General features: G+C 38.7%; 1 protein-coding gene across 6 annotated transcripts in view; it reads right to left on the bottom strand.

Annotated features, from left to right (window-relative positions):
• The window catches only part of SCEL (sciellin), a 96,583-nt gene that overhangs the window by 51,589 nt on the left and 29,896 nt on the right, over positions 1-15,098 (bottom strand). For 5 of the 6 annotated variants that reach the window (XM_084518288.1, XM_084518294.1, XM_084518293.1 and 2 more), the window contains 2 exons: positions 991-1,099; positions 304-338 (listed from right to left, as the gene is read on the bottom strand). The gene's annotated coding sequence lies outside the window, so the exon portion shown is untranslated. Of the gene's footprint in view, positions 1-303; positions 339-990; positions 1,100-3,883; positions 3,913-15,098 lie in introns of those variants that run through there. The other variant, XM_084518291.1, reaches the window with a different exon arrangement.

The raw sequence follows: 15,098 nt of genomic DNA, 5'->3' as shown, positions 1-15,098 counted from the left end.
GTGAGACGTTGTTATACAAGATGCTGTGTCGCCTAGTCCTATTGTCTTTTGTGAAACTTAAGACCTTTCAGTACTAAAAACGCAAACTGACAAAAGCAACTTAGTAAATGTGTCTTTAGCCATGTTCCTAGTCCTTATTTTTGCTGATGGTTGTGTCTTCAGAGGCTTGGTAGTTAGCATGCAGTTACTGTCTAAACATTGGTTACATCTGAAGAAATGCAGCTGATGAAGCCACAGACCAGAAAACACTAAGTATAAACTACCAACTACCACAAGTTTCACAATTAATGAATGCAAGCATACCTTTCTGAACTTTGTACATCTCAGCCTCCAGGTTTCTGAAAGTAAAAATATTTACAACAATCATAGTGTGTTCAAGTATGCTATACTATATCTTTAAATTTTTACAATCAAGATGAAAATGTTTTGAATGCATCTCTGTTCATACATATTGCAGTTTTACATTTCTAACATGCATGCCTCCCAAATGAAACAGAAGTCCTTCTTCATAAGCAATGCACAGTGGGAATTAAGTTAAAAAGAAATTCTAATACTGTTTTCAGTTGAAATGGAAAAAATAGCTTTGATTTGTAACAACAACACCTGAGCGTCAGAATATGTTTTTCTTTTGAAGGGTTTTTCTTTCAGAGTCCAGGTGCTGGATGACATTACTTTGTTGGCATTTTCAATTCAACCAAAAATGTTCTGCTCACAAATCAGAGATAAACAACCTGCCTCACAGCATGGCTTTCTTTGGCCAAAATGTTGAGAAACACAAAAAGGAATGCAACCAATAGTCTATAGAAATTAAATAGATACTTTCCTGTATTTATAACCTTTGAACTCAACAAAAAAGAACTATGGGACACAGCAAGCCAGTTCTGCTACCCAAAGTCAGAGGCTTACTTTAAGAAAGTCTTGCTGACATGGCAGCATAGAACCTCCACATGAAAATACATAAATATAAGGAATTCTACCAATGGTACTTACCTCAGCTTAGGAAAAAAGCAGGCCAGACTGTCTGATCTGCAACAGTCAGTGGTTTTATTGGCTGGTAAATTTTTGACATTAGCTACGGTAATTATTTAATGCTTCAAAGCTGGAAAAATAAAAAGAAAAGAGAAAACAAACAAACAAAGCAAAACAAAACAAACAAAAATTATTCTTCAAATTAAAGCAAATATGACTAACTGCTAATCATTCTGTCTGATTTTCTCTGTGGTAATTGTACAAGTATTTTACCTGGTGAGTGAGGAATATATAATGCAGTAACACATATCAGGAATTGAACATCTTGAGCATAAGTGTACAGTGAAAGTGAACCATAACTATTTCCCATAAACTAACTTCCCATACTCAGAAGAAATTTAGCTTTCAGAAATTCAGAGGAACTCAAATTTTGCCTCTGGATCTCCGTATAACCCACAGATTGTGTGAACTATTCTGCAGTCAGCATTAGAGAAGTCTTGGTTTTAGTCCCTACTTTAAGGTCCTATTTAAGTGAAGGAGGGACAGAAACACAGAGTGAAACAATTGATCAGACTATGTAAATTTGAATCATGTCTCCCTCATTCCATTCCTTGCCTATGATAAAATTCCCCAGATATAGCACAGACGGAGTATTCTGGACACAGATTTTTCAGTGTCAAGACACAGAAATGCAAAAAATACAAGTGAATATATGTCTCTGTATTGTCCACCAGTGACTTTCAACTAAAGGATGCAATTTACCTAATCCAGTAGTTCACAGCATTGGGCCATGCTGTCCTATTGATGTATCAGAGTTGAATGAATTCTTTATGAGTTCAAACTACAAGATAGCTTTGGTGACAACAGTCACTAATTTAATATCTACCTATTGCCACTGTGTCTATACTTCTTGTGAATTGTGCAAATACTCTGCTTCTTTCAAGGAAAAACAAACAAACAAACAAACAAACAAAAGAGAGATAAGCTTCTTTAAAAAGTAGATACATACACAAATAGCCACAATTCTCAGGTGATACAATGAGGTGTAACTCCACCAAAATCATTCTGATAGCATAATTCATATTAGCAGCATATAAGGTCTGACACGGCATATGAAGGAAAGCAAGAAGTGACTTAGAATTCCTCCTTATATTAACTCATTTAAAAAATAAATAAATTAAATTAAAAAGTAATAAAAACACATTAGTGATTAGTAATCAGGGGTCTCTATCTCTTGCTGATCAGACTGCTAGCAAAGTTTGGAGGCCATTTCTTTACAAGTTCATTTGAATTCTTCTTTGACAATCAAGCTTCTTTAGTCAGTCAAAGAATTCTTAAAATGCCTCCTAATAAATTGCTAGTTTCCAGTGGGGAATGTTGACTTAAAGTTGTGTAGCACTGGCAGAAAAGTGTACATAACTCATTCAGAAAGACCATCATTTAGATTTGAATGGCTTATTCAGTGTTATTAAAGTCAAACCTATGTAGCACCCTACAGTGATAATATGTTATTGCCCTTCCTGATTCCTGCCTCTCTCCAAACAGGATAGTTGTGTTCCATGTACTTAGCTTTAGCTTATATTTTTCTATAAAGTCTATGTCTCTCGACAGCTCCTAAAATGTATTTTCTCTACAGGGTTTTCTTGTCATTTTTTGTTGGGTTTCCATTTTTAAGTACAAAACATACTACGAAGTATTGTTCTACCTCCAAATCCTTACTAAGGTTTATAGAGTGGCCATCATATGAAAAAAACATACTGCAGCCTAGCCCTGTTGAGCTGTTATATGGGTACAAAAGAGAGAGACAGGAATGAGCGATGACTCAGCAGGCAACTTTTTGGACAAATACAACTCTGTGACTCCTCCCAAAAAGGAAGGAATACTTTACTGAATACATTATTTTCATAAGCACAACCCTACGAAAGAAAAGTCCTTTAATACTTTGGACCTTCTATTTAGGATTGGGAAACACGTCTTCCAGGATATCAGATGCTATTATTGTTATTGTTGTATCCAAAAGACTTAAAGACATTCTAGCAAGCGATGTTCTAATTTTTCAGTTTCAAGATCCAAATAAAATAGTTATATGTATCCTACATAGTTAAACATACCAAGCCCATTCCCTGGCGTAAAGGGAAGTGATACAGCATGGTTTGCATCAATAGGGCTAAACTTGCTTTCCAAAAAGGAGTGTAGCCTTGTCCCCACTCCTATGAGAAACAATACAGGGCTTCTACTAGAGATATCCATACATAAGGTGTTTGTTTGTTTGTTTGTTTCAGAAGGAACTCACTGGCAAGGACAAAACTATGTCAAGGAGTACACTAACAGATAATGGCTCTGACAAATGGGGGATATTGCTCAAGTCTACCCCTACTTAGTTAAGGAGTGTGGCCCAACTCATTTAACCTGATTTTTCCCAAGTGAATCATGTTTAACATAACTTGTGTCAAAAGGTGACAAAATTATAACATACAGAGGTGTCAGCAGTGGATGATGACAGGTTGCCAGCCTGCATGGGTTAGCAGGCAGAAACAGATAGTTAATGTAACCTTTATTTGGGAGGAGGGTTGCACTTCTGTGCTACCAACATATTTTTCTTGCTAAGGCTTGGTCTAGGATCACCTACATATGTATGCAGCAGTTTTAACAAGTAAGTCAAAAGGAAAGGGTGATTTATGGAAGACAGAACCCAGCCCGGCAAACATAAAGCTATAAATGTAAAGAAGTGGTACTCATACATGGGGTGACATCTTTCCCTTGAAGGTGACTCCTCCCCTCATTTCCACTCCAGCCCTACTTCATAAAATTAGGGTATGCTTAGAACTTTTGCTAACTCTGTGTACAGGGTACATTTCAACCCTAGTGACAACAGTTTACCAAGGGAACATATTGCCAATGGGTACACACTTACCAAGACATATTTGTGACTCAGAACTAGGCTAGAAATAGTTCATGAATCCCAGTAAGATTCACAGCTGCAACAGAGAGGAGATAGAGGAATAAGAAATATGCTTTTTTTTTCCACAGGTAGGTTATTCCAACATTAGATCCCCACAGGATTTCTTTTCCCCTACAGATTCTGGTTCTCCTGCACATGGGAAGACATCTCAAAAACAAACAAACAAACAAAAACTTATTGATTTGATGGTAGATGTCCATGGGCATCCTAGCTCAGACTAGGATGTATATTGTAAAGGTAGATAAGCAATTTCCTGGGCAGCCTTGCAAAGCCTAACTACTGGCATTGCCAAGAGCCTGCACTCCTTTTTAATAACTCTTTTTCCTCCCCTGATGTTCAGAGGTCAGAATTTCTCTGCCTAATCTGCCTGCCAGGCTTATCTCAGAGCATGCCTAAGGATAGAAATATCATATCAAAGGACAGAAAGAGAAAGCAACAACCTTCCAATTTGGAAAAATCATTTAGACTATTTAGCCCAAGTTCACAGAATCATAGAATGGTTGAGGTAGGAAGGGACATTAAAAATCATTCCATCCCATCTGCCATAGGCAAGGATGCCACCCACCAAATCAGGTTGGCCAGGGCCTGGTACAACCTGGTCTTGAACACCTCCGGGGATGGGGCATCCACAGCTTCTTTGGGTAACCTATTCCAATGCCTCATAACCCTCTGAGTAAAGAATTTCCTCCTAACATCTAATCTAAATCTCCTGTTTTAGTTAAAAAACATTCCCGCTTGTCCTATCATTATCTGCCTGAGCAAAACTACTCTCCATCTTTTTTTACAAGCCCCCTCTAAGTACTGAAAAGGTACAGTGAGGTCACCCTGGTGCCTTCACTTCTTCAGGTTAAACAGCCCCAGCTCTCTCAGCCTTTCCTCACAGAGGTGCTCCAGCCCTTTGGACATCTTCATGGCCCTCCTCTGGACCTGCTCCAACAGCCCCACATACTTCCCCCACTCCAGGTGGGGCCCCACAAGGGCAGAGCACAGGGGGACAATCCCCTCTCTTGACCTGCTGGCCAATTCTCTTTGATACAGCCCAGGATGCAGTAAGCCTTCTGAGCTGCACACACACACTGATGGCTCCTGTCAAGCTTTTCATTCACCAGAATACCCAAGTCCTTCTCTGCAGGGCTACTCTCAATGAGTTCTTCTCCCAGCCTGTACTCATATCTGGGATTGCCCCAGCCCAGATGCAACACCTTGCACCTGGCCTTGTTGAACCTCATTAGGTTCACATGGGCCCACTTTTCAAGCTTGTCCAGGTCCCTTTGGATGGCATCCCTTCCTTCTCTTGTATCTACTGCACCACTCAGCTTGGTGCAAACTTGCTGAGGGTGCACTCAATGCCACTGTGTATGCTGTTCTTGAAGATATTAAACAATACCAGTCCAAGGACAGACCCCTGAGGGATACTGCTCATCACTGGCCTCCACCTGGTCATAGCTATTGACCACCTCTCTCTGGGTGTGGCCTTCAAGCCAATTCCTTATCCAGTGAATAGTCCACCCTTCAAATCCGTATTACTCCAATTTGGAGATCAGGATGTCATGTGGGACTAGATGATCTTCAGAGGTCCCTTCCAACCTCAGCCATTCTGTGACTGTGTCAGAGGCCTTACAGAAGTCCTAGTAGATGACATCGGTCAGTCTTCCCTTGTTAACTGATGCATTCACTCCATCATATAAGACTACCAGATTTGTCAGGTACAATTTGCCCTTGGTGAAGCCATGCTGACTCTCTCAGATCACCTCCTTACCCTGCATGTCTTAACATCATTTCCAAGAGGATCTGTTCCATGATCTTGCCAGGCAGAGGTGAGGCTTTCTGGTCCGTAGTTCCCCAGGTGCTCCTTTCTACCCTTTTGAAAAATGGGAGTGATATTTTCCTTTTTCCAGTCACCAGGGTCTTCACCTGACTGACAGGTCTTTTTAAATATGATGGGGAGAGGCTTGGGTTTAGATCAATTCTCCTTTTGAAAGCAGCCCATTTCTACCAGTAAGCTACTTTAACGGCTGAGTTGTAAGGTGTCTTCTGTGGGAGGGATCACAATTACCACAGTTATTTTACCTTGGTAAAGTTTAAATATTCACTGGAGAGAATAGCTCTACAATGCTTTTACTAAAGCATACAGATATTGATCCCACCTCTGCCTAAATGATTATTTATATATCATATTTGGATTTTTTCCCTTTCTTTTTATGTTATTTTTCAGAAGTTTATGAATTGTGTGATTGAAGTATTTAGAGAGGAGGATCTTTTTGTAATATCAGGTAGAAAGAGCTGTTGTGCAGAGACAAAACAATTTAAACCACTTTTAGTAGATTATGTTTCTGTTAAATTGAGAAAAATATTTCAGTAAGTCTTAGACTGGTAGAAATGCACCAGGCATAAGGGTGGGTTTTATGGATTTTTAAAATGTATGAATGTATTTTTTTATTTATTTGCCAACCCAGCTTGTATTTGCTACTGCTACTACAGATTGCCATTCCTGGGGAAGACCTTTTGGCTGGTATGTGTAAGGTATGCCCTACGGTTGTTTAACCACACCTTCCTGAGTACAAGAAGGAGCACTATCAGAGCTTTTTCATATGCATTTTTTAAATGCTAGGAAATCAGTGACATTTCAGATGTATTTGGTAGCCCATTGTTCTCCCAAAAGGCGTGGCAGAGTTCATAAGCTAAAGAAGGAAAAAATAGAATGCTATAAATAGTATGCAAAGTGTCTAAACCATTTCAATGCTTTTAGCTGCCACAGAAAATGGCTGAACAGTTTCTTCTGTTTCCCTTTCTAAAATTGCTTCATAGAGAAAACATGCTAATCATAGCAGGTGCCAACACATTTCATGGCAGATATATAATCTTCAATGTTAATAGGCCTGCTTTTTGCATATTTTGAATACCTCCCTACTCTGCAAATGAGTGGAATATCCTGCAAAAATCCCTGAAAGTCTCATCCACATTATGCTAATCTTGTGTATCTTAATCTTGTACCAGTACCATTACTACCTTAGCTTAAAAAAATATAAAATAAAATAAAATAAAAATTACTGATAAAATCAGTTGTCTAAAGAATATTGTGCTGAAAATCTGGCTAAGTCAAGTGACATTTGCATGGTACCAGCTGAATGGCTGTAATCAGTTTTATAGCTCATGTTACTGATAAATAGCTTATTTGTTATTGTGTTATCAGTAACAAAGAACACAAATGGGAGTGGCTACAATAGTAGTGGGACTGTGAGAATTATGATTAGCTGTGGTTTTTCATTAAATTATAAACAAGACTTTGCAATATCCCCATCACCTAGAAATCCTCATTGAGAGCTCTAGGAAAGAAGCCATGTTAGCAACCTCAGGGAAGACATCTTGTTAAAAGATGCTAGAGGAGAAATTGAAGAGCGTAACGTGCCTTCCTGTTACCTAACTAATATTTTCTTAAAGAAATTAATTGTCCATGGGCACTTTAAATACATTGAAGACATCCCCACAGGCTGTTCTTTTATTAGAGTAGATACAGAGATGTATCTACTCCATAAAATAATATCTATGTGAGGAGGTTCAAATTACACTTATCTGATAGATTGTGTTTCTCTCTTTAGCTTGGTATGGTGCTGGATTCATCTGTGAGGGCTAAGAAGCTTTTGTTGTTATAATGATCACTGTATCTTTTACTATTAGGAATGAATTAGGTGATACAGAAATTAACAATTGCCTGTCATTTAAAAACCTATATGGAAATGTATTGTCAGTCTAAAAACTGATGGACCGGTGCAACAATATTCCATCTATTTAATCAAATCTTCATTTCGTGCTTCCACATTTGTGTTACCAGCACACATAACTGCTGCGTATGCCTTCCAAGCATAACAGAGCATGATCCCATTCCCTATCCACATCAAAGTCAAACATGACAATGGCAGAAAGGTATCTTTTCCCCCATTCCCTATATATCCATATATATCTGTGTATATCTCTGTTGCTCTGTGAGCGTGTATATGTACTTATATATGCATTAGTACATACTGATATATAAAAGAGTTGAATGAGAATGGCAATAAGCTTGTCAAAGACAAATCCATTGATTGTTACTAAGTAAACAGAAACCACATTTGGCTAAGACTCAAACGTACAAATTGATAGAGCCTATAAGGGCACTTAGGGAAATCAGTGCTTTCCCTGTTCTTCCATGCTTCCCTAAGCATCTGCTTTTGGCCACTGTTGGAGACAGAATATTGGGCTAAGTAGATCTTTGGGCTGACCAAAGACTGCCACTCCAATGGTTTACCCCTATGGTCAAAATTTTTATAATGTACATAACTAAAATTGTATTAAATTGTTCCTAATTATTTGATGCTGATGTAAACAAAAAGCAATATGATTAAGTTGTGTCCTGGTTTCATCTGAGATAGAGTTAATTTTCTTCCTAGTAGCTGGCATGTTGCTGTGCTTTGGATTTAGGATGAGAATAATGCTGATAGCACACCAATGGTTTAGTTGTTGCAGAGCAGTACTTGCAGAGTCAAGGACTTTCAAGCTTCTCGTGGCCCTGCCAGTGAGGAGGCTGGAGGTGCACCAGGAGCTGGGAGGGAACAGAACCAGGACAGCTGGCCCAAACTGGCCAAAGGGATGTCCCATACCACAGGGCAGCATGCTCAGCTATAAAGCTGGAGGGAGTTGGTTGGGCTGGCAGCCACTGTTGTGGGTCTGGCTGGACATCAGTCAGTGGGTGGTGAGCAATTGCATTGTGCATCACATGCTTTGTACAGTATTTATTATTATTATTGTTATTGTTGTTGTTATTATTATCCCTTCATCCTCTGCCCTATTAAACTGTCTTTATCACAACCGTGAGTTTTTACCTTTTTTTTATTATCTCCTCCATCCCACTGGGGGAGGCAGGGAGTGAGCAAATAGCTGTGTGGTGCTAAGCTGCCTGCCAGGTTAAACCACATCAAAGTGATACCAGATTTTTTTTTTTTTTTTTGAAAGTTTATGCTTCGGTATTAAAATAAGCCAGTCTCTTTAGTGAAGGGGCTGACTTTCAGCCACTTAACTGAATCATTCAGCAAATTTATTTTAGTTTCTTCAGACTGAATTTATTCTCTAGTTATATGGCAAATGGGAAGAGTATGTACATATGTGATTATGGAGAGCACTGTGTATTTGCTAGCGCATGTTTAAAACCCTTTGCTTAAAACTACCTTTGCAGTCAAATAAAATTGCTCATCTATTCAAAGGACAGATAAAATCACAAAGCAGATTTGTGATATGTGTTGAAATGTAGGTCAGCTGCAGGAGTAAAATAGAAAATGGCATTATAGATGTGGCATTTTCACTCCTTGTCCCCCTCCAAGCTTCTCTGGACAATAATTCAGATGTTTTGTTGCCCTCCCTTGTCCACAGAAGTAGAAGGATCAATAGCATTTCTGAGCATATTCCAAGGAATAAATTTCAGGTGCAGATTTCAATCACAAAGAAACTATGTGAAAAAAAAGAGAATAATTTTCCAAAACCAACACATATCACGTAAGTCATAGTGGGGTGAGAAGTTGAATAAAAGATTGAGTTCTCTTCTTGCCTTTATAATATATTTGTATGTTGAAACTTGTCAATAGAATGTTAGAATATATTTGAAATACAAACTTCTTCTTCCCTCTTATTCTGAGTAAATTATTTTTTTTTTTTGAAAAATTGTTTTAAAAACTGTAAGTAGTTTGGAAAGAATGTTGACAGAAACAGTCTTTCAAATGAGTTTTAATGTTCAGTACGTGAAGGGTTGGGCTGAAGATTTTTTCATTTATTTTTGATGCTGTTGTTTTTCATTTGTTTGTTGTTGCTGTTGTTAGGTGCAAGGGAAAGGAGGCTGGGCTTTAAAACAGGATGTTTCCAAAATAATTTGTGTGTTATTAGAAGGAAAAGAGTCTGGACAGAATTATAATTATCTGGATGTAATCATGGAGACCCAGATCAGTTCCTGACATTCCAGATCCTGCCATGGTGCTATGCATTCCATGAAGAACCCAGTAATTTCAAATGTGGGCTGCTCCGGATCCTTTTTCAGGCTATTAGCCTGAGAAAACTAAATTAAAATTAATGCCTAAGTAAATAATCTGAATTCTACTCAATGAAAGGAGAATCCAAACTGGTGACAGCTATGTTCAAACACTCAGTTCCTCAGTGCTGGGCAAGACTTTCCAAGCAGGCCTTGCTTAACAAAATAGCAAGGCAACATCTGAAGTCAGACTCCTGCTTCTACATTTGTCACCCAAGACTCCACTAATGAAATTCATTTCACTCTAATGTAAATGACTAAAGTAGGTCAGAGCACTGGGCTCCAGGAGTTGCTATTTCTTTCCGCTGTCTTGAAAGGGAGCCTAAGATGACAAGTCAGATGTAGGCATCCACACTGTAAACACATAGACATGTCAGATGAATCCCATGTAATGGCAGGATTTCAAATTAAATTTTGCTCTTGCAGAAAGCCATGATTCTTGCCAAATTTCAAACAAAAGGAAACATGCATGCAGATATTTTTTTTCCTCTGTCTCTGGCCAAAATTGTTGCAAATAGTTGCAAATCTTATTCTGCACCCTTGAAAATAACAGCACCTATACTAAATCAAAATTCGTCTAATCTTCAAGCAAACTGCATGTCCTGTGATGCATTGTAGAAAACAGCTTTCCAGCAACACTGTGGCCACTTACAGAAAAAGCATGGCAAGGAAACTGTAAACTGGGTAGGTTAGAGTCTAACCCACAGAGAACATGCAAGATTAGTGGACAGAGAGAAAACAAACAAACAAAAAAAATCATTGAGTTTTTTAGGCAATTCCTTCCCTCTCATTCATGGGTACAAAGGGAATATTTCTAGAAGGAATATGTTAGATCTTTCTGGATTCAAACCCTCTCGCTAGACTAAAACTAAAACTTTAATTTTTAGCTGTCTTGCAGTTAAATTTTTTTTCATTCTGTTCAGAGTCCTGAGCTGCAGATAAACCAGTACAATTGAGATTTGACATCATCTATGTATCTGTGAGCAGAACCTCCATAGTATTGTGCCTAAATCACAGTATTTGAATTATTTATCTTTTCTCAATTTTTATTTTGAAACTTTCAATTCTACTCTAGAATATTTGAAACTTTTAAACCCGTAGTGGTTTTACCATTTTAAGTTGCAGAAGAAAGTTCCATGTCAGTGAGCTATGCTGTAGCTTAATTATACAGCCAGCATGGGTGTGTGAGAATAGCCACCACATACTAGAGAATAAATTGCTGGGTTTGGTTTTTCTTGATTTACAAGTTGCTATATGAGGCGCATGTTCCCAGGGAGTGGTGAAAAGTAGGGGTGTGTTAAACAGGTTTAAGAACATTTTAAAGAGACACAGTCAGGTTTGAGACATAGTAGATTTGGTGTACTTCCTCCTTCCTGCCAAATAACATTTTCTGTTTCTGTGGTTAAAAACAGTTGAGCTGCACCCTGTCTCTCTGTTTAAGTGATACCACAAAATCCAGTGTCACAGTATGTGTCACGCTGGTCTCTCTCTCTGTCTTTTTTCATTTTTTGTCATCAGTAAGGAAATGAAACTGCCAAAACTGCTGGTCTTCATGCTCCTTGGAGAGCAGAATTCACATGCCATTGAGCTCAGCCAGTAAAATCTTGTGGTTTTCTGTAAAAATAGCTGTGGTGAGGACACACAACAGTTGGATCAAATTATTTCTCCACTCAGAGCAGTACAGAAGTTATTTGCCAGTGTTGCTTGGGCCACTTGTTTAGTGTCTGAAATACCCCAGTGTGAAACCTGGTTTTCAAGTTCCCAGGTACCTTCTCAAAAATCACATGTTGTTGAACTCAGATTCTCTTGTTTCCCAGATGTTTTGCATGGAGAATGAGCATTATTTTGAATCTTTCTTACACATAGTGCTGGCTTTGAACCTTGGAGAATTAAAGGTTATTTTCTCCTTCTGGGTAAAGATCTCTACTGGAACTAGAGATCATTTCAATTGAAAATAAGAACAATCTTTTTTGCTTTCACAAAAGATGAATGGAATATCAATTTCAATTGCTTGTTTACTACAGGAGAACAAAATTAGCAGAGCACAATGTATATACAAATTTCAGCATGCCATTATTGCAAATAACATTGAAGTTTTTGTTTGGAAGCATTTAATCTCACTTTCTTAGAGAAATTTTGTTGTTGTTATTGTTGTTCCTCAGCTGATAAATATGTTAAAATTTGGATGTTTTCCATTACATTATACTATATTACTTGAAGTGCTATCTTGTTCTATATAATCAAAACTTTTAGCACCAAAAGTTCCAGTAGTTATTTGAGAAAATACATGTTTTAAATTTGATCTTCCAAAGGTACTAGGTGAGCACCATGACACACACAAAGATCATTGTTAGTCAGACCAAAACTTAATCCATGAAAAAAGCACAATGGGGACATGACTTGCAAGTGCCACTGTTTGGAAGAAGGGGAGTAAATGGAAACAGAAATTTGAAAGTAGGTAGCGAAGTAGCTGAAGAGGAGTTGAAATAAATAGGAAAAATTTTATATTCTAGAAAATCTGTGATCAGCTGAGCAGTGATGTTGCATGAGAGCTATGTCATGAAAAATGTGTGGCATGTTAGCAATTCTTTCCACATGGCCTGTGGTCAGGACAGAGTAATATCTGAATTATGCTGCAGAAGTAGCAAATAAAGGCAAACGCACAGGATGAGGAAGGATGGTTGCTTAGCTGAAAACATGGGAGCTGAGAGATTTGAAGACAATACCGCGAATATACAGTCTGCGGTGGTTTGCACATCAGGCCAAGTTCATTGATAGCCTCTTATTGTAAATTTTCTAAGGATTTTGTGAGTTCAGCCTCCTAAATGGTCAGAGGTGTAACTGCAGTGACTATCTGTTCAGGAAACACCCCAGAGATTGCCATGAATCAGTGTCTCTGTCACTAACCTAACTGTACAGTGCAGTGATCCAGTAAACGGGTGCTGACAATAGCTTTTGTGGTTAGCAGCAAGGGCGCGGTTTCATTATCAGTTTAAACTGATCTAATACCACATTCCCACCAGAAGGAGCAGTTCTGCCTTCCTCGTCCTGCCCTTGGCCATGTTCATGCAATAGTCTCTTACATCAACTCAGTCATGTCAGTAAACTGATCCAATTCACTACAAGTCTCATGACCAAAAGAACTGAAACAAAGCCTACAGCAAAAATAAATAAACAAATAAATAAATAATAGAATAAGTAAATGAAAATATAAGAGAGAAGGAAAAAAAAAAAAAAAAAGATACTGGGTAGGGCAACACCACTCATTTGTCAGGGTACTATTAGGTTTACACCAGTCATGAAGCCATCTTTTAAAGCTAGTACGTTAATTTAGCAACTATTGAAACAAAAGGACAGTTCACACCTCAAAATCAGTATTTTAACTTCTCTGTAAATTCAGTCATATGGGTTTTAGTCATAATCTTCCTCCATAGTACAGAGTATTTTCTCTGCCCTAGCAGCTACAATCTTACAAGAGAAATTTCCCACAGGATTTCAACCTAAAGGACATGCCATCTTTTAGAATGAACAATCTATCTTCAGATAGATTCTTCTGCTTCTTTCAGAGTATGTCATGATTTTCATAAAGTCTTAAAATACTGTGCTAGCTTTCCTCTCATCTACAAATCACATCTTGCTTATATGTCTAAATGTATACATATGGGAGAAGCATTTGCCAAATATTATCCATACATCATATTTTCCATATGGAAGAACTTTTCTTTCTTGTCTCAAAATTTGTCTCTATATTAGTGATCTTTGATATCTTCCAAGCACTATTGGGAAGGACAAAACTAGAGGATGGGATGTGAGTGATAGGAACCATTATCACTTTAGGCATTAAGGAAGTCAACTCACCACTAAATTGGTCAACAACTCAAAACTGAAAAGAAATACTTTCCTATGTTTTTACACTACTACACTTGCAGGCAGACTCTAATCAAATAATAGGATCAATTCACTGAAGCACAGAATTGTTGAGGTTGGAAGGGACTTCTTAAGCTCATGTAGTCCAACACCCCAGTTTAAGTATGATCAACTAGAGTATGTTGCCCAGGATGGTGGTCTGGTTGAGTTTTGAATACCACTGAGGATGGAGACTCCACAGCCTCTCTCGACAATCTGTTCCCATGCTTGACCACACCACATAGTAAAAAAGTGTTTTCTTGCATTCAGATGGAATTTCAAGATTTTCAGTTTCTTCCCATTGCCTCTTATCCTGTCAGTGGGCACTAATGAGAAGAGTCTGACTTCCTCTTCTTGATTCCCTCCCAGCAGGCATTTATTCACATTGACGAGATTCCCCTGAGACCTCTCCAGTCAAAACAGTCCCAGCTCTCTCTGCTTTTCCTCACGTGATAGATGTTGCCAGCACTTAATCACCTCTGTGGCCCAGTGCTGGGCTTGCTCCAGTAAGTGCATATCATTCTTATACTGAGGAGCCCAGACCTGGACATGGTACTCCAGAGGCAGCCTCACTGGTGAAAAGTAGGGAGGAGGTCTCTTCCAACCTAGAAATTCTGTGATTCTGTGAATGATCACTTCCCTCAACCTGCCCAGGATACTGCTGGCCCTTTTGTGCCATGAGGTTTCATTGCTGGCTCATGGTCATCTTGTTTTCCAGCTCCTGGGCAATTTCCACTCTAAGGACCTTCTCAGTAAAGCCACTTTCCAGTCAGCCAGCCTCCAGCATGTACTGGTGCCGGGGGTTAATCTTCCCTGGATGTAGGATTTTGCCTTTACCCTCGTTACCCATGCTTTTACTCCATGAAGTTGAACTTCATGAGGTTACCCTCTGTCTCATTCTCCAGTTTGTCAAGGTCTACAACCAGCTGGCACATCAGCCAGCCCACCCAGTTTTGTATCATCTGTGAACTTGCTGGGAGAGCACTCTGTTCCTTCATCCAGATCGTTAACAAAGATGCTAAACAGTATTGGCCCAGTGTTAAGCCCTGGGGTATACCACCAGTAACTTGATTAGGTTAGACTCAACCATCTATAGCATATTCTTTCCTTCCTCTTATGAGTGTCAATTTCCTAAGCTGTATGTACACTGTATAAATGGCTACTTCCCAGAAGATGAAGCCAGAATTACTAACTTTAAAAAGAGTCCAC

This window comes from Aythya ferina, assembly GCF_964211825.1.
Source record: "Aythya ferina genome assembly, chromosome: 1".
NCBI lineage: Eukaryota > Metazoa > Chordata > Aves > Anseriformes > Anatidae > Aythya > Aythya ferina.
Note: the sequence above shows the minus strand (reverse complement) of the source record. Positions and strands in the feature narration are given on the sequence as shown.